Source organism: Bufo bufo, chromosome 10 (assembly GCF_905171765.1).
Source record: "Bufo bufo chromosome 10, aBufBuf1.1, whole genome shotgun sequence".
Lineage (NCBI taxonomy): Eukaryota > Metazoa > Chordata > Amphibia > Anura > Bufonidae > Bufo > Bufo bufo.
In genome coordinates, this window is record NC_053398.1 from 97,624,844 (window position 1) to 97,650,054 (window position 25,211).

Consider the following 25,211-nt stretch of genomic DNA (forward strand, 5'->3'; position numbering starts at 1 on the left):
GTAACAAAGTATTTTAAATAAGTGCAACTAGAACCTTAAATACTTTTAGTAGCAGCAGACTTTAAGAGCAAATCTTCTCTGGCACCATAGGGTCCATTCACACATCAGCAAAATGGATGCGGATCCGTTCATTTTCAATGGGGCCGTAAAAGATGCAGACAGCACACAGTGTGCTGTCCGCATCCGCACTTCCGTTGCGCAAAAATTAGAACATGTCCTATTCTTGTCCACAGACACGGACAAGAAAAGCCATTTCTATTAAAGTGCCGGCAATGTGCAGTCCGCAAAATGCGGAACGCACATGGCCGGGTGTCTGTGTTTTGCGGATCCACAATTTGCGGACGTGTGAATGGAGCCTAAGGATTATGGAGGCAGGTTTGATGCCTTCAATTTAGCACTTAGGTGGTTCTGTCTTAGTGACGCGCTCGGTGATGGGCGTCCTGGCTGTAATCCTTCACTTTGCAGCAGTGTCTTTAATGCTGGTTCTAGCAGTTCACTCTGCTGCCTCACGACTTTACTTGAGGATAATGGTTGGTTGTTATCTCTTGAGAATCCTCTTTTGGAACAGGAGCTCTGCTGTGAGGAAGCAGGACTAGCCCACTCCTACCAAGAGGGTGGAACAGAGTTGTTAGCCCTGTTCCTTGCCAACCATTGCCATTGCTGAATCCATCATGGATCACCAAAAACGCTTCTGTCACGATAATACAAGCGTCTGCATCAGTTATGAACGGAACCGGTTGTATTAACTTCAACATAGCAATAATGAAACCGTCATGAACACTACTGAAAGTCAATGGGAGACGGATCCGTTTTCTATTGTGTCAGAGAACACGCACCACATCGCGGACAGAAAAATGCTGCTTGCCGCGCTATTCTGTCCGCGAAAGGGACGCAACCAAACGGAACGGATTGCATTATGGTGCATTCCGTTTTGTTTGCTTCAGTTTTGTCCCCATTAACAATGAATGGGGACAAAACGGAAGCGTTTTTCCCCCGCTATTGAGATCCTATGACGGAAAGGGAGAGCACAGAAGTGAAAGTAGCCAAACATACAGCCAAACATTAGTCGGGCAGCAGAGTTGAGGATAGATTGGAGGGGTGTTGCAGTAGTCTAGGCGGGAGATGATGAGGGCATGTACAAGCATTTTCGCTGATTCAAAGTTAAGGAAAGCATGGATGCAGGAGATGTTTTTGAGTTGGAGGCGGCAGGTGGTGGAAAGGGCTTGGATGTGCGGTCGGAAGGAGAGGGCAGAATCCAAGGTCACTCCAAGGCAGCGGATTTGGTTGACCGGGGAGTGTGTGCAGCCATTGATCGTGATAGATTGGTCTGTTGGGGGGTTGAGCAAGATGGGGGAAAGATTATGAATTCTGTTTTATCCATGTTAAGTTTTAGAAAGCGAGAGGAGAAGAAGGATGATATAGCAGATAGACACTGTGGGATTCTGGATAATAAGGTGGTGATGTCTGGACCAGAGAGGTAGATTTGTGTATCGTCAGCATAAAAGTGATATTAAAAGCCATAGGACAGTGATGGTGAACCTTTTTGGGACTGAGTGCCCAAACTTCAACCCAAAGCCCACTTATTTATCGCAAAGTGCCAACACGGTAATTTAACCTGAATTCTACAGTCAAACATAGTATATCTTCCATGTACTCTATAATTTAGCTATAATAGCCTGCTACACTCAGTGTGCTGCCTGTGCTGTTCATAGCGAGCCCTGCGCTGATGAAGGGCAGGAAAAATCTAAGTCATATTAGTGTGCCATAGACTTTTTCCAGGGTGCGGGTACCCACAGAGAGGGCTCCGAGTGCCGCCTCTGGCACCCGTGCCATAGGTTCGCCAACACTGCCATAGAACTCTATGAGATGTCACAGGCCAAAAGTGTAAATAGAGAGGAGCAGGAGTCTTAGGACAGAGCCTTGCGGGACACCAACAGAGAAGGGAATGAGACAAGGAGGTGGTGTGAGAGTGGGAGACGCTAAACGTCCAGTCTGTGAGGTATGATGTGATCCAGGAGAGGGCCAGGTCAGTGATGCCAAGAGATGAGAGAGTTTGCAACAGAAGGGAGTGGTCGACAGTGTCAAAGGCAGAGGACAGGTCAAGGAGAAGGAGGACAGAGTAATGTTTTTTGGTTTTGGCTGTTAGTAGGTAATTGGTGACTTTGGTAAGGGCAGTCTTAGTCGAGTGGTGGGGTCAGAAGCCAGATTGTAGCCAGTCAAAGAGGGAGCAGGAGGAGAGGTGAGAGGACAGTTTCAAATGGACATGTTGTTCAAGTAGCTTTGAGGCATACAGAAGAAGTGATATAGGGCAATAACTGGACAAAGAAGATGGGCCAAGTGAAGGCTTTTTGAGGATGGGTGTAATTGTAGCATGTTTAAAAGCAGAGGGGAAGACACCAGAGGTTAGTGATAGGTTGAAGAGATGAGTTAGGGCTGGGATAAACACTGTGGTGAGGTTAGGGATGAGGTCGGATGGGATTTGGTCAAGTGCACAGGTGGTGAGATGTGATCTGGAGCGTAAAGTGGAGAGTTTTTCTTCTGTAATGGTGAAGAAGTGGGTTTTGGGAGAAGAGGACCCAGCAGTTGTGTAGAGGGTCTGTGGGGACTGTGTACTGAAGCTTTTTCTGATGTTGACTATCTTTTGTTTGAAGTATGTGGCAAAGTCCTCAGCTGAGATGAGAGGAGAGGATGGGGCGCCGGAGGAGGGAGAAGGGAGTTAAAAGTGTTAAAATGTTGTTTAGGGCTGTGGGCCAGGGAAGATATGAGAGATGAGAAGTAGGCCTATTTTGCATCAGCGAGTGAGGATTTGAAAATGAGGAGGGATTGCTTGTATGCAGTAAATTAATCTATAGAATGGGATTTCCTCCATCGCCGCTCAGCAGCCCTGGAAGCTTGTCTGAGCTTTTTGGTCAGGTTGGTGTGCCAGGGTTGTCTGTTAATTTTTCGGGTTTTGTTGTGTGTAAGGGGGGCAACAGCGTCCAGAGTTGTACTTATTGTGGTGTTATATAGGGTGGTGGCAGCATCTGGGTCTTGGAGAGAACAGATGGTAGATAGTGGGAGAAGAGAGTCAGAAAGCAAGCGAAAGTCGAGTTTTTTAAGGTTCCTGCGGGGGTGTGATAGTGTGTGGACTGGGGGAGCAGTAGAAGAGACCAATGAAGAGAAGGTGAGTAGGTTGTGGTCGGATAGGGGGAGAGGAAAATTAGGAAAGTTTAGATATGGAGCAGAGGCGGGTAAAGATAATATCCAGAGTGTGACCATCTCTGTGGATGGGAGCTGAAGACCACTGTGAGAGGCCGAAGGAGGAAGAGAGTGATAGGAGATTAGAGGCGGCTAAGTGGCAGTTGTCAATAGGGTTGTTGAAGTCACCCATGATGATAGTGTGGATGTCGGCGGAAAGAAAGTGTAGTAGCCAGGTGTTAAAGTGGTCAAGAAATATGGTGGCTGGGCCTGTGGGGCGTAAATGACAGCTACTTGAAGGTTGGAGGGAGAGTAGATGCGAACAGAGTGTACTTCAAATGAGGTGAGCGTAATGGAGGGTGGCAGTGGAGTTGGGCTGTAGGAGCAGGTGTCTGATAGGAGAATACCAACTCCTCCACCATGTTTGCAGCCGGGGCAGGGGGGGGGGGGGTGAATGAAATGAAATCCACTACACTGTGTGCAGAATTATTAGGCAAATGAGTATTTTGACCACATCACCCTCTTTATGCATGTTGTCTTACTCCAAGCTGTATAGGCTCGAAAGCCTACTACCAATTAAGCATATTAGGTGATGTGCATCTCTGTAATGAGAAGGGGTGTGGTCTAATGACATCAACACCCTATATCAGGTGTGCATAATTATTAGGCAACTTCCTTTCCTTTGGCAAAATGGGTCAAAAGAAGGACTTGACAGGCTCAGAAAAGTCAAAAATAGTGAGATATCTTGCAGAGGGATGCAGCACTCTTAAAATTGCAAAGCTTCTGAAGTGTGATCATCGAACAATCAAGCGTTTCATTCAAAATAGTCAACAGGGTCGCAAGAAGCGTGTGGAAAAACCAATGGCGCAAAATAACTGCCCATGAACTGAGAAAAGTCAAGCGTGCAGCTGCCAAGATGCCACTTGCCACCAGTTTGGCCATATTTCAGAGCTGCAACATCACTGGAGTGCCCAAAAGCACAAGGTGTGCAATACTCAGAGACATGGCCAAGGTAAGAAAGGCTGAAAGACGACCACCACTGAACAAGACACACAAGCTGAAACGTCAAGACTGGGCCAAGAAATATCTCAAGACTGATTTTTCTAAGGTTTTATGGACTGATGAAATGAGAGTGAGTCTTGATGGGCCAGATGGATGGGCCCGTGGCTGGATTGGTAAAGGGCAGAGAGCTCCAGTCCGACTCAGACGCCAGCAAGGTGGAGGTGGAGTACTGGTTTGGGCTGGTATCATCAAAGATGAGCTTGTGGGGCCTTTTCGGGTTGAGGATGGAGTCAAGCTCAACTCCCAGTCCTACTGCCAGTTTCTGGAAGACACCTTCTTCAAGCAGTGGTACAGGAAGAAGTCTGCATCCTTCAAGAAAAACATGATTTTCATGCAGGACAATGCTCCATCACACGCGTCCAAGTACTCCACAGCGTGGCTGGCAAGAAAGGGTATAAAAGAAGAAAATCTAATGACATGGCCTCCTTGTTCACCTGATCTGAACCCCATTGAGAACCTGTGGTCCATCATCAAATGTGAGATTTACAAGAAGGGAAAACAGTACACCTCTCTGAACAGTGTCTGGGAGGCTGTGGTTGCTGCTGCACGCAATGTTGATGGTGAACAGATCAAAACACTGACAGAATCCATGGATGGCAGGCTTTTGAGTGTCCTTGCAAAGAAAGGTGGCTATATTGGTCACTGATTTGTCTTTGTTTTGTTTTTGAATGTCAGAAATGTATATTTGTGAATGTTGAGATGTTATATTGGTTTCACTGGTAAAAATAAATAATTGAAATGGGTATATATTTGTTTTTTGTTAAGTTGCCTAATAATTATGCACAGTAATAGTCACCTGCACACACAGATATCCCCCTAAAATAGCTAAAACTAAAAACAAACTAAAAACTACTTCCAAAAATATTCAGCTTTGATATTAATGAGTTTTTTGGGTTCATTGAGAACATGGTTGTTGTTCAATAATAAAATGAATCCTCAAAAATACAACTTGCCTAATAATTCTGCACTCCCTGTATATGAGAGTGCAGCAGGGGAGGGGGTGTCAAAGGGTGTCTGCCATGTTTCTGTGAGACCCAGAAAGGAAAATTTTTGAGAGATGAAAAGATCATGAATGTAGGACAGTTTGTTACAGACAGAGCGTGGGTTCCATAATGCTCCTGCAAGAGGAACCAAAGGAGCAGGGGTCAGAGGAATAGTTATTAGGTTTAAGGGGTTGCAGAAATTTGTAGAAGGAGATTTGTACTGGGACATGGAGGTGATAGCGTTGATTTGCTGAAGGGGCCTGGATTTGGAGAGATATCACCAGCAGTAAGGGGAAGCAGAGAAAGTGTTAATAGATGAGAATAAGAAAGGGCATGAGGTATCTGTGTTGTGTTTGGGAAGGAAGTGTTTTACGTTGCCAAACAGATTTGTACAAACGGTCAGATGAGAAGGTAAGATGGAGGAAGAGATAAATAGTTCCTTGCCGGGTGAATGGATGTGGGGGTATTTCAGGAGGTTGTAGAAAAGTGGAAGAGTAAGATGAAAAAATGAAACATTGTTTGCATTAACTATTTCTGTAATTACCTGTTGTCCTCTTCTGGTCCACTTCTGGTATAATTCGGTATGTGCACTTAAAGAGTTGCACTATATACAGTTCATATACATTGTCAGAAGTATCAAATGGGACCCTTTTTCTCATCCAGGGGCAATGTTATGAGGCTCTAAGTCTGGGTCAATTCCAGCTTACATCCGTTTGCTGGAGTCAGGGCGTTTGCTCCTGTTTGCTCTTAGAGGCAATAACTTTACTCTCATGTTGCTTTTCCTCTTCCTAGTTGAACCAGATTCCTGCACTTGGCATTTTGCAAAAGATGGAGACTCCATTTCCACCAAAGCTCCACATCGGCTCACTAGTAGCTGGCTTTGCTTCATCTGTCTCATCTGCAGCCATCGTCTTTGTTAACACACCTACAAGAAGGGAGACTCCCTCTCCTCCCATGCTCATTTTCCAGCAGATCCTCCACATCATGGGTTTCTACACTGCTGAAGCTCAACTTTGTCACAGGCTTGTGGTAAAGCTCTGCTCCTTTGCTCTGTAGACCCTTTTCTAGTCACAACAGCACTGACTTCCATCCAGTCCTGGTCTCCTCGGGTCTGGTCTACTTGCACACCTGCCCTAAAGGGCATGCTTACCTGCTATTCATTTCCTTTTTGTAATACTGTGACTGAATAAGACTAGAGTTGAGCGGACACCTGGATGTTCGGGTTCGACGGGTTCGGCTGAACTTCACAAAAAAGTTTGAGTTCGGGACCCGAACTTGACCCTGAACCCTATTGAAGTCAATGGGGACCCGAACTTTTGAGCACTAAAATGGCTGTAAAAAAGTCATGGAAAGGGCTAGAGGGGCTGCACATCACCAAAATGTGGTTAAGAGCATGGCAAGTGCTCTGCAAACAAATGTGGATAGGGAAATGACTTAAAATACCATAAAATACGTAAAAATAAAAAATAATAATCTTGATCTTGGAGGACGAGGTCCATATGGAGTAGGAGGTTGAGGAGGTGGTGGATGTGGCGGTGTAGGTGGAAGCGGCAGTGGAGGATGAGGAAGTAGCCTACACTGCTTTTTGGTTTTATTTTTTATTTATTTTTTGTTTAAATTAGGGTACACCCCAAAACATTGGGAAATATAACCTGTTATAACCCCCTCCAGCCGTGCTAAACAAACGTTCAGACAATACACTGGCTGCAGGAAAGGCCAGCACCTCCAAGGCGTAAAGGGCAAGCTCAGGCCATATGCCCAATTTGTAGACCCAGAAGTTATAGGGGGCTGACCCATCAGTCAGTACGTGTAGGCGTGTGCACACATACTGCTCCACCATGTCGCACATCCCCGTGATGTCCACGATCCAATTGGATATCTGCTCTATCAACTTTCGATGTTCTTTTATGCGCCTACCATGTTGATCACGGTTAGCGGCGAATCAGGGTTCCACGCCAGAGAGGGAGCGTGAGAAAGGGAGACCACATCCAAGGGAGGTCAATGGCTGCAATGTGATCAAGCTGAAATGTGGGACAAATTATTAAAGCAGAAGGATCGAATGAAAGGGCCAATTTTAGACAAATTTTAGAAATTTAAGTCCCTGTAACCTATGCAGAGCAGGGGTTTTTCATCGCCAGAAATGGGTTAATGTCACCCACCAATGGAACAGATGATTTTTAGAAATTTTGGTCCCTGTCACCTATGCAGAGCAGGGGTTTATTCACTGCAAAAATGGTAAAATGCCACCCAAGAATGTAACAGAAAAATGTGTGAAATTTATAAACCTGTCTACTAGGTAGAGCAGGGGTATATCACAGCCAAAAATGGGGGAATGTCACCCGACAATGTAACAGAAAAATTAGTGAAATTTATTAACCTGTCTACTAGGTAGAGCAGGGGTATATCACAGCCAAAAATTGGTGAATGTCAACCAACTATGTAACAGAAAAATTTGTGAAATTTATTAACCTGTCAACTAGGTAGAGCAGGGGTATATCACAGCCAAAAATTGGCGAATGTCACCCGACAATGCAACAGAAAAATTAGTGAAATGTATTAACCTGTCTACTAGGTATAGCAGGGGTATATCACAGCCAAAAATTGGTGAATTTCACCCAAAAATGTAACAGACAAATTAGTGAAATTTGTTTACCTGTCTACTAGGTAGAGCAGGGGTATATCACAGCAAAAAATTGGTGAATGTCACCCAACTATGTAACAGAAAAATTAGTGAAATTTATTAACCTGTCAACTAGGTAGAGCAGGGGTATATCACAGTCAAAAACTGGTGAATGTCACCCGACAATGTAACAAAAAAATTAGTGAAATTTGTTAACCTGAATACTAGGTAGAGCCCCCAGAGGAAGGTTTCCACCGAAATGCGTGTCGGGGTGTGCGGTCTTCCTGTGGAGATATCATTTTGATTAACGGTATGTGACCATTTACATCTATATTGAGTCTACAATATGTACTACCTATGAGCCTTTTAGCAGGGTAGAGTCGTGACTTTTGCTGTTTACATGTGGCTTGCACATGCACTTTACTTATATGGCACTTTTACACTTTACTGATTAGATGCTTACCCAATAGATCTATCTCTACATTCTCTTCTCAGGCTCTGTTTTATGTCACACCTCTTACCCATATCTCCCAGGGTTGTACCGCACTTTTGATATTGATTTGTTTGTCATCTCCCATTATATGTTTTTTAACCAAAAATGTAACAGACAAATTTGTGAAATTTGTTTACCTGTCTACTAGGTAGAGCAGGGGTATATCACAGCAACAAATTGGTAAATTTCACCCGAAAATGTAACAGACAAATTATTGAAATGACATAAAATAAAATACGCACAAATAAAAAAAAATAATCTTGATGTATGAGGTGGAGGTCCATATGTTGTAGGAGGTTGAGGAGGCGGTGGACGTAGCGGTGTAGGTGGAAGCGGCGGTGGAGGAGAACAAAGTAGCCAACACTGGTTTTTGGTTTAAATTTATTTATTTTTTTATTTTTTTAAATTAGGGTAAACCCCAAAAGAGTGGGAAATATCAAAAATACAACAATGAGCAATTGTGCTGTAGTATAACAATGGCTGGGTAAGGCCGGTATACATGTCTATTCTGCACAAGGTACGGACAAGTCCTGTGGGATCCATGCCTGGTTCATTTTAATGAACGTGAGCTTGTCCACATTGGCTGTGGACAGGCAGCTGCACTTGTCTGTGATAACGCCCCCTGCCATGCTAAACACATGTTCAGACAATACACTGGCTGCAGGACAGGCCAGCACCTCCAAGGCCTAATGGGCAAGCTCAGGCCACGTGCCCAATTTGGAGACCCAGAAGTTGAAGGGGGCAGACCCGTCATTCAGTACGTGTAGGTGTGTGCACACATACTGCTCCACCATGTTGCTGAAATGCTGCCTTCTGCTAAGACGTTCCATATCAGCTGGTGGTGCTTGTTGTTAGATGCCTGGTCATGCAGGTTGTGCTCAGGTTGAGAAGGTTTATGCCTTGCTTCAGACTCTGATTGCACAGCGTGCAAACCACTCGTGTCTTGTCAGCAGCACATTGTCTGAAGAACTGCCATGCCAGGGACCTCCTTGGAGCTGGCTTTAGTGTGCTCGGTCCCTTGCTGCATCGAGCAGTAGCAGGCATACTGTCTAGGGGATGGCCGCTCCGTTTTTGCACCCTGCCCCCTCTTCTTCTGTGTTGGTGGCTCTGTGTGACCACCGCCTCTTCCTCCGAACTACACAGGTCACTCGCATGACCTTGATTCCATGTGGGGTCGAGGACCTCATCGTCCTCCACATCATCTTCCACCCAGTCTTCACTCATGACCTCCTTGTCGGTCTGCACACTGCAGAAAGCCACAGCAGTAGGCACCTGCATAGGCCCCAAATGGAGGGTATTGCCAAAAATGGGTGCTTTTTTAAACCCAGAAAATTATTGGTGTATTTCAAGCTTGTATTTAACAATGACAGATGACAGCAGTATCTATCGCTTGTATTTCACACTGACAGATGCAGCAAGGGCTATAAAATTTAGTATTTTGCCCAAAAAGGGTGTTTTTTAAAACCCAGAAAATTATTGCAGTATTTCAAGCTTAAATTGCACACTGACAAATGCTGCATAGGCCCCAGATGGAGGGTATTGCCAAAAATTGGTGTTTTTTTTTAAACCCAGAAAATTATTGAAGTATTTCAAGCTTATATTGCACACTGACAAAACCTGCATAGGCCCCAAATAGAGGGTATTGCCAAAAATTGGCGCTTTTTTAAACCCAGAAAATTATTGGTGTATTTCAAGCTTGTGTCACGGATGTAGTAGGGGAGAACACCAAAAGACAATCAAGAAGGAAGGGGAAAGACACTAGGCCTCACCGCTAGAGAAGGAAAAGGGTCACCACCTATAAAACCCTGCTCCTGGCCCTAACTCCTATCCGTATGGGCACCTCTCGATGGTAGAGATACCCATACACGGGAACCTAGAAAACCATGGTGACCCTCAGATGCCCTAAAGATAATGACAGGGCAGAGACCACCTGTTCCTTCCCTGGTGAAGGAACTAGCGTCTCACTGAGGCCTAGTAAACAACCGGGGAGGGGGGGATACAAAACACGACAAGCGGAACAGTTAACTTCAGAGGATGAAGGATGAACAGGACTTCAACATGAACCACACTCCAGCTCTTCAAAGACCAAATGAAGCTATCCCAAGCAAGGAGTGATGGGAAAAGTCAGACTAAATAGGGCGAGTTAAAGGTCACATGATCCACACCTGAACAGGAGGTGTGGACATACCAGCAACACACAGACAAAGTGAAACCGAAAGAGGCTGTCAGTTTACTAATGGGTAGATAATCTTTCAGACCTTCTGGGACCTGTCACAGATGTGACAGCTTGTATTTAACAATGACAGATGCAGCAAACGCCGGAAAATTTGGATTTTGCCCTAAATGGGTGTTTTTTTAATAACAGAATATGTTTTGCAGTATCTAACGCTTGTATTTCACACTGACAGATGCAGCAAGGGCTGTAAAATTTTGCATTTTGCCCAAAAAGGGTGTTTTTTAAAACCCAGAAAATTATTGCAGTATTTCAAGCTTAAATTGCACACTGACAAATGCTGCATAGGCCCCAGATAGGGGTTATTGCCAAAAATGGGTGCTTTTTTAAACCCAGAAAATTATTGCTGTATTTCTAGCTTGTATTTTACAATGACAAATGCTGCAAAGGTCTAACTAACAGACGGATAAAAGTTATTTTTCTGGGTCACTGGGCTCAGGGCAGGGTAAAAAGGTTGTGCACTGCACCCACAAAACAAAATATAGGTAGATTGCTGAGTTAACAAGCACTTCACATTAAAGATTCTGTCCTATTCTCTCCCTCACAGCAGCAGCATCCTATCCCTACACTATCAGAGCAGAGTGACATGCAGCGCTACGTGACTCCAGCTTATATAGACGCTGGGTCACATGCTGCATTGGCCAATCACAGCCATGCCATTAGTAGGCATGGCTGTGATGGCTTCTAAGGGCACACAAGTTAAACGCTTGTTGATTGGCTGCTCTGCAGCCTTTCAAAAAGCGCCATTAAATCGCCGCACAACGAACAACGAACCTGAACCCGAACTTTTACTGAAAAGTTCGGGTTCGGGTCAAGGGTCCAAAAATCCTAAAGTTCGGTACGAACCCGAACTTTACATTTCGGGTTTTCCTCAACCCTAAATAAGACCTTAATAGAGTGGTCAAAGAATACCAGCATACATTATCTAAATAACACAACCATACAGTGACTGGAAAATACTGCCATGTAAAACATAGAAATAATACCTTAGTACAGTTACTGAATAACAGTGCCACTCATGAGGTCTGCAGGCATCATCACACCGAGACTAAAGACAGACATACAGTAATTATCAGCAACAAAGATTTAATGCACTTCTTCCATGTTCCTTTCTTCTTTATTTGGCCCAGACCATCACAAAGTTTTCTTTTTATCAATATACATGCAGCAAAACACCCAGCAACACCTGTCATGTTCCTCAATATAAGTTTCATCTACTGCTGCTTACAATAATGCAAACTTTTGTATCGCATGTATAGTGCTAGTCAGCAGCCATGTACATGGTTCTAAGCAGTGTCCCCACATAATGTGTGCCAGTAAGATAAGATAAGATAAGATGCCTTTATTGTCACTGTACAATACAATGTAATACAATATACAATACAATGAAATGTTGTTTGGAGCAATCCTAGATGCCATGGACAGAGGAACAAGAACTGACATTTAAACTAAAGCATTACACTAGAAAAAAAAAAAACATTGCACTAGAAAGCATTACTATTCACAGTTCACAGCATATATATATATATATATATATAGCAAGAGCAAAGTAGGAAGTGCTTATGAGTATACACTCACCTAAAGAATTATTAGGAACACCATACTAATACGGTGTTGGACCCCCTTTTGCCTTCAGAACTGCCTTAATTCTACGTGGCATTGATTCAACAAGGTGCTGATAGCATTCTTTAGAAATGTTGGTCCATATTGATAGGATAGCATCTTGCAGTTGATGGAGATTTGAGGGATGCACATCCAGGCCACGAAGCTCCCGTTCCACCACATCCCAAAGATGCTCTATTGGGTTGAGATCTGGTGACTGTGGGGGCCATTTTAGTACAGTGAACTCATTGTCATGTTCAAGAAACCAATTGTGACATGGTGCATTATTCTGCTGGAAGTAGCCATCAGAGGATGGGTGCATGGTGGTCATGAAGGGATGGACATGGTCAGAAACAATGCTCAGGTAGCCTGTGGCATTTAAACGATGCCCAATTGGCACTAAAGGGGCTAAAGTGTGCCCAGAAAACATCCCCCACACCTTTACACCACCAGGCTGCACAGTGGTAACAAGGCATGATGGATACATGTTCTCATTCTGTTTACGCCAAATTCGGACTCTACCATTTGAATTTCTCAACAGAAATCGAGAATCATCAGACCAGGCAACATTTTTCCAGTCTTCAACAGTCCAATTTTGGTGAGCTTGTGCAAATTGTAGCCTCTTTTTCCTATTTGTAGTGGAGATGAGTGGTACCCGGTGGCGTCTTCTGCTGTTGTAGCCCATCCGCCTCAAGGTTGTGCGTGTTGTGGCTTCACAAATGCTTTGCTGCATACCTCGGTTGTAACGAGTGGTTATTTCAGTCAACGTTGCTCTTCTATCAGCTTGAATCAGTCGGCCCATTCTCCTCTGACCTCTAGCATCAATAAGGCATTTTCACCCACAGGACTGCCGCATACTGGATGTTTTTCCCTTTTCACACCATTCTTTGTAAACCCTAGAAATGGTTGTCCGTGAAAATCTCAGTAACTGAGCAGATTGTGAAATACTCAGACCGGCCCGTCTGGCACCAACAACCATGCCACGCTCAAAATTGCTTAAATCACCTTTCTTTCCCATTCTGACATTCAGTTTGGAGTTCAGGAGATTGTCTTGACCAGGACCACACCCCTAAATGCATTGAAGCAACTGCCATGTGATTGGTTGACTAGATAATTGCATTAATGAGAAATAGAACAGGTGTTCCTAATAATTCTTTAGGTGAGTGTATATACACACTGATTCAGACACTGCTGCATTCATGAACCCATGATGATCTCTTGTCTGCAGTGGTCACTTTCAGTCTGTGGTAGTTTCTATCCTAGGAAGGGGCAATAGTCTCTGAGCATTTAAGAGACTGATCTTTGGGGTAAAAGCTGTTCTTCAGCCTAGTGGTGCGGGCATGTAGGGCTCTAAGACGCCTACCAGAGGGTAGGGGAGTGAAAAGGCTGTGGCCGGGGTGAGTTGGATCCCTGCAGATAATTTTTGCTCTGTTGCTGCAGCGAGCAGTGAAGATGTCATCCAGTGATGGTAACTGAGTACCAGTGATTCTGCCAGCCATTCTGATGATGCGCTTGAGGGTCTTCTTGTCCTCAGAAGAGCAGCCGGAGTACCACACTGTAATGCAGTATGTGATAACAAATTCTATGGTGCACCTGTAAAAATTGACTAGCAGCTGTTTTGGGAGTTGTGCTTTCTTCAGACTCCTCAGAAAATAAAGCCTCTAAAGGCCTTTTTTGGTAATTTCTGTTGTGTTTTTTATCCATGACAGGTCCTGACTAATATGAACTCCCAAGAATCTGAAACTTTGAACTATCTCCACGTTTCCACCATTAATGCTCGTTTCTTCTTCCTAAAATCCAGAATTAGCTCCTTTGTTTTCTTGGTATTGAGTATGAGGTTGTTGTTCTTACTCCATCTCTCTAGGTTCTCAACCTCTTTCCTATAGGCTGTTTCATCATTGTTGGAGATTAGGCCTATCACGGTCGTGTCATCTGCAAATTTTATAATGGTATTGGTATTGTGAATAGGTTTACAGTCATTTGTGAAGAGGGAGTAAAGGAGAGGGCTCAACACACAGCCTTGCGGTACCCCAGTGTTTAGTGTTAAGGATAAAGAGAAGTGCTTGCCCATGCGTACGATTTGTGGTCTTTTTGTAAGAAAATCCAGTATCCAGTTGCACAGGTGTGAGCTGAGACCCAAGTGGTTCAGTTTCGTTGCCAACTTGTTGGGAGGGATGGTGTTAAAGGCCGAGCTGTAATCAATGAACAGCATTCGCACATAGCTGTCTGTCTGCTCCAGGTGTGACAGCGCAGTGTGAAGGGTAAGTGAGACAGCATCCTCAGTTGACCTATGTGCTCTGTAAGCAAACTGGTATTGGTCCATGGAGGTGCAGATTTTGCTCTTCATGTGCCTGAGGACAAGTTGTTCAAAGCACTTCATAGCAATAGGAGTGAGAGCCACCAGGCGATAATCACTTAAGGTCTTCACCCCTGCCTGTTTTGGAATTGGGACAATTGTGGAGGACTTCAGGCAAGTGGGGACAATGGCCTTCTCTAGTGAGCTGTTAAACATACTGGTAAACACTGTTTTCAGCTGTTTAGCACAGTTTTTTAGGACTTTTCCAGGAACTTCATCAGGGCCAGCTGCTTTGCGGGGATTAACGTGGTTTAAGGCCCATTCTTCCTCATGTGCTCTCAGCATCAGGGAACATGATGGAGCCTCTTGCTGGGATAATTTGATGATAGGCAGCTCATTGTCTTTGTCAAATCGTGAAAAAAAATGATTTAGGTCATCAGGAGAGAAAGAATTTCCGGTGTTGATAGAACAGGTGTTGCTCTTATAATTCGTAATGGACTTGATACCCTGCCACATGCGTCAGGAATCAGAGCTTGTAAAATGATGTTGTATTTTTGTTTTGTAGCAGTGCTTTGCCTCCCTAATGCCCCTCTTCAGATTGGACCTGGCTGTTTTGTACTCCTCTGGGTCTCCCTTTCGGAAAGCAATGTCACGTGCCTTCAAAAGGTTTTGGACATTTCTGTTTATCCATGGTTTCCTATTTGGGAAGGTCTGAATGATTTTGGTATCAGTGACATTGTCCATGCAAAATTTTATATAGGATAGGACAGAGGAGGCATATATGTTTAAGTCTTGTTGATTTTCCTTTGTAGCTGCCTGTTTAAACAATCCTGTAGTCTCATTGTGGCTCCTTCAGGCCAAACTCTGATTGTATGCAAAGTAGGCTTAATCCTGGTGATAAGAGGTTTGTATGCTGGAGCTAAAAACAAAGAAATGTGATCCGACCTGCCAAGATGGGGGGCAGGTGATGCTGTATAAGCATTTGCTATGTTGCAATAAACACGGTTCAATGTATTTCTCCCCCTAGTTGGGAATTTAACAAACTGGTAGAATTTGGGGAGCACAGTTTTGAGATTGGCTTGGTTAAAATCACCCGCTAAGATGAACACTCCATCTGGATGGATATTTTGCAGACTGTTCGTAATATCATGCAATTTGGACAGTGCCAGCTTAACATTTGCTTGTGGAGGAATATAAACTACGGTGAGATACACGACTGTGAATTCCCTCGGTAAGTAGAACGGTCTGCATTTAAGTGTCATAAGTTCTAAATCAGCAGACCAATATTGTTCAGCAATGACTGTGGAGGTGCACCAAGCCTTATTGACATAAATACACACTCCACCTCCCTTATTCTTACCGGACTAAGCGGTTCGATCCATTCAGTAGACAGTCCGATCCGCAAGTTCAATAGCCTCGTCCGGGATGTTAGTATTTAGCCAGGTTTCGGTGAAAAATGAGGCGCAAGTGTTCATCCTATCAGATGAGATCCTCAGTCTCAGCTCATCGATCTTGTTCACTATAGATTGGGTATTTGCGACGAACAGGCTGGTTAGTGCTTGCTTGTTTGGGGGGTTCTTTAATCGAGTACTGATGGCGCCCCTCTTGCCCCGCTTCGGCTTCATTTCCCGTCTCCTTCTGTGCCGTCGCTTCGGCAGTATAATCATCCAGTCGGGCACCGATGTCCTTAGAATCTCATCCGGGATATTAGAGGGTGGTGGTGGAACAGGACCTTTCATTCTGATGTCCAGTAGCTCTTGCACACTATACGCTGTGTGTGCTGTAGCAAACTGAATACTCGCTGTGCTTAAAATTAAGGTAATAACTATGTAAACAATAAGAAATTGGCATCTAAATGGAGAGCTCCAGGCTGCTGCATCCATGCGCGCTGCCATCTTGAATCAGTGTCACTTTAAGTAATGCCAGCCGGTGCCCCCAAACATGCCAATCAATGTCCCCATGTACAGTAACAGCCAATGCCCCATACATTACTGCCAGACAGCCAGTGCCTGCTGATGTCTTCATACATAGAAACATAGAAACATAGAATGTGTCGGCAGATAAGAACTATTTGGCCCATCTAGTCTGCCCAATATACTGAATACTATGGATAGCCCCTGGCCCTATCTTATATGAAGGATGGCCTTATGCCTATCCCATGCATGCTTAAACTCCTTCACTGTATTTGCAGCTACCACTTCTGCAGGAAGGCTATTCCATGCATCCACTACTCTCTCAGTAAAGTAATACTTCCTGATATTACTTTTAAACCTTTGCCCCTCTAATTTAAAACTATGTCCTCTTGTAGCAGTTTTTCTTCTTTTAAATATTCTCTCCTCTTTTACCTTGTTGATTCCCTTTATGTATTTAAAAGTTTATATCATATCCCCTCTGTCTCGTCTTTCTTCCAAGCTATACATGTTAAGATCTTTCCTGGTAAGTTTTATCCTGCAATACATGTACCAGTTTAGTAGCTCTTCTCTGAACTCTCTCCAAAGTATCAATATCCTTCTGGAGATATGGTCTCCAGTACTGAGCACAATACTCCAAATGAGGTCTCACTAGTGCTCTGTAGAGCGGCATGAGCACCTCCCTCTTTCTACTGGTAATTCATCTCCCTATACACCCAAGCATTCTGCTAGCATTTCCTGTTGCTCTATGACATTGTCTGCCTACCTTGGTCTGAATATACTCCATTGACTACAACCCTCTGTTGCCTGTCCCTCAGCCACTGCCTAATCCATTCAACAATATGGGAGTCCAAGCCCAAAGACTGCAATTTATTGATAAGCCTTCTATGTGGGACAGTATCAAAAGCCTTACTAAAGTCTAGATAAGCTATTTCTACTGCACCTCCTCCATCTATTATTTTAGTCACCCAATCAAAAAAATCAATAAGATTAGTTTGACATGATCTCCCTGAAGTAAACCCATGCTGTTTTTTTCGTCTTTCAATCCATGGGATTTTAGATGTTCCACAATCCTCTCCTTAAGTATGGTTTCCATTAATTTCCCCACTATTGATGTCAGGATTACTGGCCTATAGTTGCCCGATTCCTCCCCACTACCTTTCTTGTGAATGGGCACAACATTTGCTAATTTCCAATCTTCTGGGACGACTCCTGTTGCCAGTGATTGGTTAAATAAATCTGCTAATGGTTTTGCTAGTTCACCGCTGAGCTCTTTTAATAGCTTTGGGTGTATCCCATCAGGCCCCTGTGACTTATTTGTATTAATTTTAGACAGCTGACTTAGAACCTCTTCCTCTGTAAAGACACATGCATCAAAAGATTCATTAGTCTTCTTTCCTAACTGAGGTCCTTTTCCTTCATTTTCCTTTGTAAAAACTGAACAGAAGTATTCATTGAGGCAGTCAGCTAGTTCTTTATCTTCTTCCATATACCTTCCTTCTTTTGTTTTTAATTTGGTAATTCCTTGTTTTAGTTTCCTTTTTTCATTTATGTATCTGAAGAATGCCTTATCGCCTTTTATCCCTGACTGAGCTAATTTCTCTTCTGCCTGTGCTTTAAAAGCTCTTATAGCTTGTTTGGCCTCTCTCTGCCTAATCTTATAAATTTTCCTTTCATCCTCGTTTTTTTTATTTTTATAATTTCTAAATGCTATCTTTTTGTTTTTAATGATTTTGGCCACTTCTGCTAAGTACCACAGTGGTCTCTTCCTTTTTTTGCTTTTACTGACAAGCCTAATGCAGTTTTCTGTTGCCTTCAATAGTACCACTTTTAAGTAGTCCCACTTCTCCTGGACTCCAATGAAACAGTTCCAATCTGATAGGGACTCGTATACCACTAATCTAATTTTAGAAAAGTCAGTTTTTCTAAAATCTACAACTTTTGTTTTTGTGTGGTGTGACTCAGTCACCGTATTTATAGTAAACCACACTGACTGGTGATCACTAGATCCCAAGCTTTCCCCTACAGTAATATCATATACCAAATTCCCATTTGTGAATACTAAATCTAAAATGGCCTCCTTAAACATTACTCCCCTTGAACCACGTCTCAGTAACAGCCACTACATATATATTCTCAGATGCCATTATAGCCTCAAGTTCATTGATCTTATTCCCTAAACTGCGAGCATTTGTAGACAAGAATCTGAGCTTGTCATTTCCTAACCTTTGTGCTACTGGCATCTTCTGGCATTGTTCCGGGGGGCAGTTGGACTGCTGGATTATCACTCTTTTGCCCCCCTTTCCTAGTTTAAATGCTCCTTAGCAAATACTTGTAACTGTTCCCTGAGGACATTTGTTCCCTTGAGAGAAAGATGCAAACCATCTTTCTTGTACAGTTATTTTCCATTCCAACAAGAGCTAACACAAAGCCAAACCCTTGGTTCAGACACCATTCACCAAGCCATACATTGAATTCCTTAATGCGCATCTTCCTGTCATGCTGAAGGTCCATCTTCCTGTCATGTTGAAGGTTATGCACAGGCAAAACTGCAGAGAATGAAACAGTTGATGCAACCTCCCGTATATCCTTTCCAAGTGTGTGAAAAGCTTCTTTCACCTTTGAAACCTCATTGCAAGCCAGATCGTTTGTCCCAAGATGGATAATAACATCCACTTCCCTTTCCTGCTTTGCTTGCCTAACAATATTAAGGATCCGTCATCTATCCCTGCTAGCGGTAGCACCAGGGAGACATCTCACAACACCATTTTCCTCAAACTTCACACCTCTTATGATGGAATCGCCCACAAACAGCTGCTTACTATCAATCCTCCCCTTCTCCTTTTTGTCTTTGGCTGCAGTCTTACATACTTTAGGCATGGGAGATGATTGTTTCTCACCCACTGTGCTTGAGCCATCCTCCATGTTGCTCTTGCACTCTGAAAGTGCTGTAAATGGATTATGGAGAGCCACAGATTGTGGAACATGTCTTCTATCCACAACTCTCAGTCTACCAGAACCTACAGTAACCCATCTTCCATTTCTAGGGGGCCTCTGTGGCAGTGGCATTGCAAGGTTCCCAGCCTGAGTTTGTTTAACAGTTAATTTACAATTTTTTACAGCAATACATACTGCTGGGCAATGATATATCTCTGCTCCTGGTGTAACGGGGATATTAACTTGTTTTTTCAAGAGACGTTATGGAGATCTGCTTAAACATGGTGGACTGGTAAGTAGGAGCGGATTTTCCTGTACCACCAGCGTCTAATCCTATATGTTTGCTGTAGGCCTACTCAGTGACGTGACATCCCTGTGCCATCGTACAGCAGAATAACAGGGCAAGAGTGTTATGTTGGTTGTACATGCCCACTGCTGCCCTGCTCTCCTGGTAGGGCATAGGTGCCACCACTCATATCCTGTTCTGTATTCCCCTGCTGGCTCAGACCTATCGTCCTACCACAGCTTTCTTGAACCTGATCCTGCCACCAAGGTCTGCTGTTCTGTTGCAAGCAGAGGCTTGCTAGCTAGGCCTCTCCAGCCTGCCCATAGGGCATGCATGTGTGCGCCCCTGCTCTTAGAGGGCCACTATGCACACGTTAATCTTCACCAGCCTATGGATGGCCTAATTACTTTGGTCATGTGCATAGATCTCCTTTTCAGGGAATAACTCTGGGTGTCTGTAAAAAAACTGCAATCTCCCAGATTGCCACCATCATTTCAAAGACCCCTAGCATCTTCTCACCTGGTTCCTGTTCAGGAACCCATGCAGGTTAATCATGTGCACTCCAGGAATCCATACAATACATCATCGTGTCCATGGAGCTTCAAGTGGGAATACCGCACAGAGAAGATCTAATTTTATGTCCGGCCGCTGTCCGCCTGCAGGCCCGGACTGATAATCTGACCTACTGGGCTGATACCTGGTGGACCAGTGTGTCATGAATAAACATGAACTGCTCTCATGATGCAAACCCTGCAGCATAAATGCAGTTCTGAGTATATGACGTTATCATCACAAGTCTTTAACCCCCCTTAACACCCTGAGAGTACAGGAACTGCACTGATAATCAGTCCAGTTCCAAGGTTAGGAGCACTGCAAAACCTGTGATGATGCTATCACAGGTTCTTAACCACTTAAGAGTGCAGATACAACACTGATAAGGGAGCAGTTCCAAGGTAAGGAGTGCTCAAGGACCTTTGATGACAAAATTACAGGTCCTTAATCACCTAGGAATACACTAAAGCCTAGAATATATATGCTCCTGAGAGGGTTTGGACATTTGACAAGGTCATGTGAGTCTGACATAGGTGGTGGTGAATAGTAGCATTTAGGTAGGCGTTCAGATATAATTTTTTTTGGGGGGTGGGTGGGGGCTTTGCTACATTTTCTAGATGGTATGTGTGGTCTATTGTGTGTGTGTGTGTGTGTGTGTGTGTAAGGATTAAGGTTAGGTTTAAAGTAAGGGATGTTTTGGTAGAGAACATAATATGGACGATACTGATAAGAGTGCAGTTCCAAGGTTAGGAGAGTGCAGGACCTGGCTGTGATCACTAGGGATGAGCGAATAGAAGTTGACAAAGTGGAATTCCATCTGAAGTTCAGGAAAAATCAGATTCGTCCCGAAGTCGAATTTATTCGCGTTTCATGGGTAACAAATCATATGTTTTTCTAAAATGGCTGCTGCACATGTTAGAAAAAGGAAGTAAGAAGTCTGGGATGAGGGAGCACCTGTAATGCCATGCAGACAGCCAATCAGCAGCTAGCTAGCCCCTGTGATGTCACAGCAAGTGTTGGGCGAGCATGCTTGACCGAACACCAATTTTACTCGAGCATTACGATGTGCTTGAGCACGATGCTAGATTCTCCAATAAATGTGCAGGTAAGTACTGCCATTCACTGTAATGCAGTAGCCATGTTGGCTACTGGCATTACAGTGATTGGCTGGCCGGAATGCGTCATTGGGTGCTATATAGCACCCGATGAAACGTGTTCAGCTCAGTCTTAGTCAGGGAGAGCTGGAGAGCAAAAGGGAGAGATAGTATAGTGAGTAAAATAGGAATATTTTAGCTTTTATACTTGTTATAGACCCAAAAGTCCTTTTAAGGACTATTGTGTGTGGCAGCCAGGGGCGTTGCTAGGTTAAAACATTCAGGGCCTGGGCCCCTGATGTTTTGTCCCAGGCCCCGAATGTACTGCCTGCCAGATAGATCCAACTGTATTGCAATCCTCCGGACGCCAATATAATTGAATCTAATGCCTTGCAAGAGCTGAACGACCTGTGATGACATCACAGTCCATGTGATCAGTTCTAAATGCAGTAGCTGAAAAGGACCTGCGATGATGTCACCATCATTTGACCAGTGCAGAAGAGGACAGCTCAGCAGTAAAAAGAAGTCTTGGGAAGAAGCTGTGGTGAGGTCTGCTACATGAGGAGAGGTAAGTGAAGGGGTAGATTACTCAGTGTGAGAGGCAGTTGTAGTCATTTAACTGGGAATGTATGTTAGGGCTGAAGTTATTTACATGGGACAGTGGGGTGGAGTGATGTTGATTACATGGGACTGAATATTGAGAGGTGATGTTATTTACATGGGACTGTATGTTGAAGGTGGCTGGGGAGGGGGTGATGTTATTTACGTGGGAATGTATTTTGGAGAGGGCTGTGGATAGAGAGGGATGTTATTTACATGGGACTGTATATTGGAGGGGGCTGAACAGATGGTGTGATGGTATTTACATGGGACTCTATGGCGGAGGAGGGAAATAATGTTATTTACATGGAACTGTATGGTGGAGGGGCTTATTTTTTCTGAGGACAGTAAACTGAGGAATATAACTACAGGGGGCACTGCAGGGGGCATTATAAATACTGGGGGCGCTTCAAGGCGAGCTTATAACAGTAAAGGGTAATATAAATACTGGGGGCACTGTGTGGGCATTATAACAGTAGGGGGCGATATAAATACTGGGGCACTTCAGGGTGAGCATTATAACAATAGGGGATATTATAAATACTGTGGGGACATTTTAAATCCTACTGGGGCTCTATAGGAGGGACTTATAGATCCACATTATGTATATTAAGAGCATTATGGGGGGCCTTATTACTACTGAGGGGTCTGTAGAGAGCTTTATTACCACTGGGATAACAATAGGGCGCCTTATTTCTACTAGGGGCTCTGTAAGGACATTATTAATACCGGAGGGCTCTTCTACTAATAGAGGCACTCTTGGGGAGCACTATCATTGTTGGGGGCACTGTAGGGGGGCAGTATTACTAATGAGGGAATTCTAGAAGGGAATTACTAGGACTATATAGGACTATGAGGAGTACTATTACTATAGGGGGGCACTCATTTTTCTTCAGGACAGTATTTGGGGGTAAAGAAAAGTGAGGAAGCTAAGATATCTGTGTTTCACACTCTGCAGAGACGAGGCGCGGATGAGAGAAGTTGTCCGGACTGAATGGAGAAGATGATGACAGTGAAGATCTACATCAGAGGAGATGTCACCTGGGAGACACTGGATGTGAAAGGTATGTGCTGCTGTATAGCTGTATAGCAAGTACAGTAAAATGTCTAGCGATTGGTTGACTTAGAGAATTGAGCATTATTCATTGGGGCTTGGGCCCTGGATCTTTTGAGACCCTAGCAACGCCCCTGGTGGCAGCAATATATATTTTTTGTGCAACCTGTACTAAATTGCTAAAACCCAAAAGTCCTTTTAAGGACTATAGTTGTATCTGGCAGCAATATATCATTTTAGTGCAACCTGTGTTAAAGGGATTCTGTCATGAGATTTTAGCCCTATAAGCTAAACATATGCCCATGTCCGTACTAATAACATGAATCCTAAACTGGCCTTATTAAACCTGCTTGTGGCTCTATTAGCCCAAAAAACTGTTTTTTATAACCTGTCAATCGCCTACCTAAGGTGCCCAAGGGGACTTCCATTAATACAGGGTGCCCAGCGCCTTCTTCCCAGTCTTAATCGCCGCCCTCCCTGTCTACAGTGCCGCCTTCCTCACCTCAGCACCGCCTCCGCCAGATCCGGCGCCTGCGCACTAGGCTCAGCCTGATGCGCCGCGAACTCCTGGCAGTGGCTTCGTTGAGCAAAGTGCGCATGCGCACCAGGCCGGGCACTTTGCTCAACGAAGCCGCTGCCAGGATGCCGCGGCGCATCAGGCTGAGCATAGTGCACAGGCGCCGGATCTGGCGGAGGCGGCGCTGAGGTGAGGAAGGCGGCACTGTAGACAGGGAGGGCGGCGACTAAGACTGGGAAGGAGGCGCTGGGCACTAGACGGCCGGGCACCCTGTATTAACGGACATCCCCTTGAGCATCTTAGGTAGGCGATTGACAGGTTATAAAAAACAGTTTAGGATTCATGTTATTAGTACGGACATGGGCATATGTTTAGCTTATAGGGCTAAAATCTCATGACAGAATCCCTTTAAATAGCTTGCAATTGTTTGGCCGCTGCAGACAGCGACATTATCTGCGCTACATCTCCTGTCTAACATGTGCGCAGCCTAAAAATATCTGTGACGTCCAGTGTACTTTTTCCGTAGACGGTGTCCGCTGCGGACAGTTACATTACCTGCGCTACATCTCCTGTATTACGTTTGCGTCTCCGACATATCAGTGACATTCAGTCAAATTTTTTTGCTGCTGGTGGCAGCGACATTACCTGCACTACATCTCCTGTATAACGTTTGCCCATGTTATATATGAATGACATTAATTTAGTATATTTTTTTTATTAGTCGCTGGTGACAGCGACATTACTTACGCTATTCCTCCTGTATAACGTTTGTGCAACCTAAATATCGGTGACATTTATTCAGTGTCATTTTTTATTAGGCGTTGGTGACAGCGACATTACTTGCGCTATACCTCCTGTTTAACGTGTGCACATCCTAAAAATATCTGTGACATTCTGTGTACTTTATTTGCGCATACACTTACAAAATCTGCGCTACTGTATGTGTGACATACTTGTAAGCATATATACCACTTAATATGTGCAAGGCAAGCAGTAAGGGACAGGTAAGTGGCCGTGCTGCTGGTGGTGCACGCAGAGGCCGTTGTCCTGGGCACGGTGAAACTGTGCCTGCTGCCAGAGCACAAGAAACACACTCATACCTAGCTTCATGTCACAGTTTGCAGGGCAGCGCAGGACACCACTCTCAAAGTCAGACCAGTGCGACCAGGTGGTCGGTTGGATTGCAGCAGATAATTCTTCAAGTCGGTTAAGCACCACCCTGTCTTCCACAAAGTCCAGTCTCAGTAGCCAAGAGTCTGGTCAACAGAATCCTCACCCTGATACTCCTTCCACCCACCATGGAGAGTCTTGGCAAACAAGTGATCCCACACTCGGATATTCCGAGGAGCTGTTTTCATCACCATTCCTTAATTTGGGCCTCTCGCCAAGCTTGCTTGAAGATGGACATGAGGAGATCTTGTGCCCTGATTTCCAAACTCTAGAGCATCCACAGAAGATGACGGCGGGGAACGGCAATTCGTGTTTCACGAGGTGGATGGTGATAATGAGACACAGTTGCCAATAATTCAACCGCAATTAGTGTCTCAAGAGGTTGATGATGAGGATGAGACACAGTTGTCAATAACAGAGGTTGTTGTTAGGTCAACAAGTCAGGAGGATGACCAGAGTGAGGAAGTGGAAGCGGAGGTGCTGGACGATGAAGTCACTGACCCAACCTGGGAAGATGGCAAGCCGAGCGAGGACAGCAGTACAGAGGGGGAGGGATCTCCAGCACCGCAACAGGCTGGAATAGGCAGTGTGGTGGCAAAAAGGAGAAGACGGGCCACACCAAACA

The 25,211-nt window shown here is 44.4% G+C and overlaps 1 protein-coding gene and 1 long non-coding RNA gene across 9 annotated transcripts in view; both read left to right on the forward strand.

Moving 5' to 3' along the window:
* The window catches only part of LOC120980142 (transmembrane protein 272-like), an 89,539-nt gene that overhangs the window by 9,217 nt on the left and 55,111 nt on the right, over positions 1 to 25,211 (forward strand). The window lies entirely within an intron of this gene.
* LOC120980143 lies at positions 1,196 to 22,088 on the forward strand. The gene is made up of 3 exons (XR_005774476.1): positions 1,196 to 1,209; positions 6,728 to 6,733; positions 21,948 to 22,088. It is a non-coding gene; the product is annotated as an uncharacterized LOC120980143 (long non-coding RNA).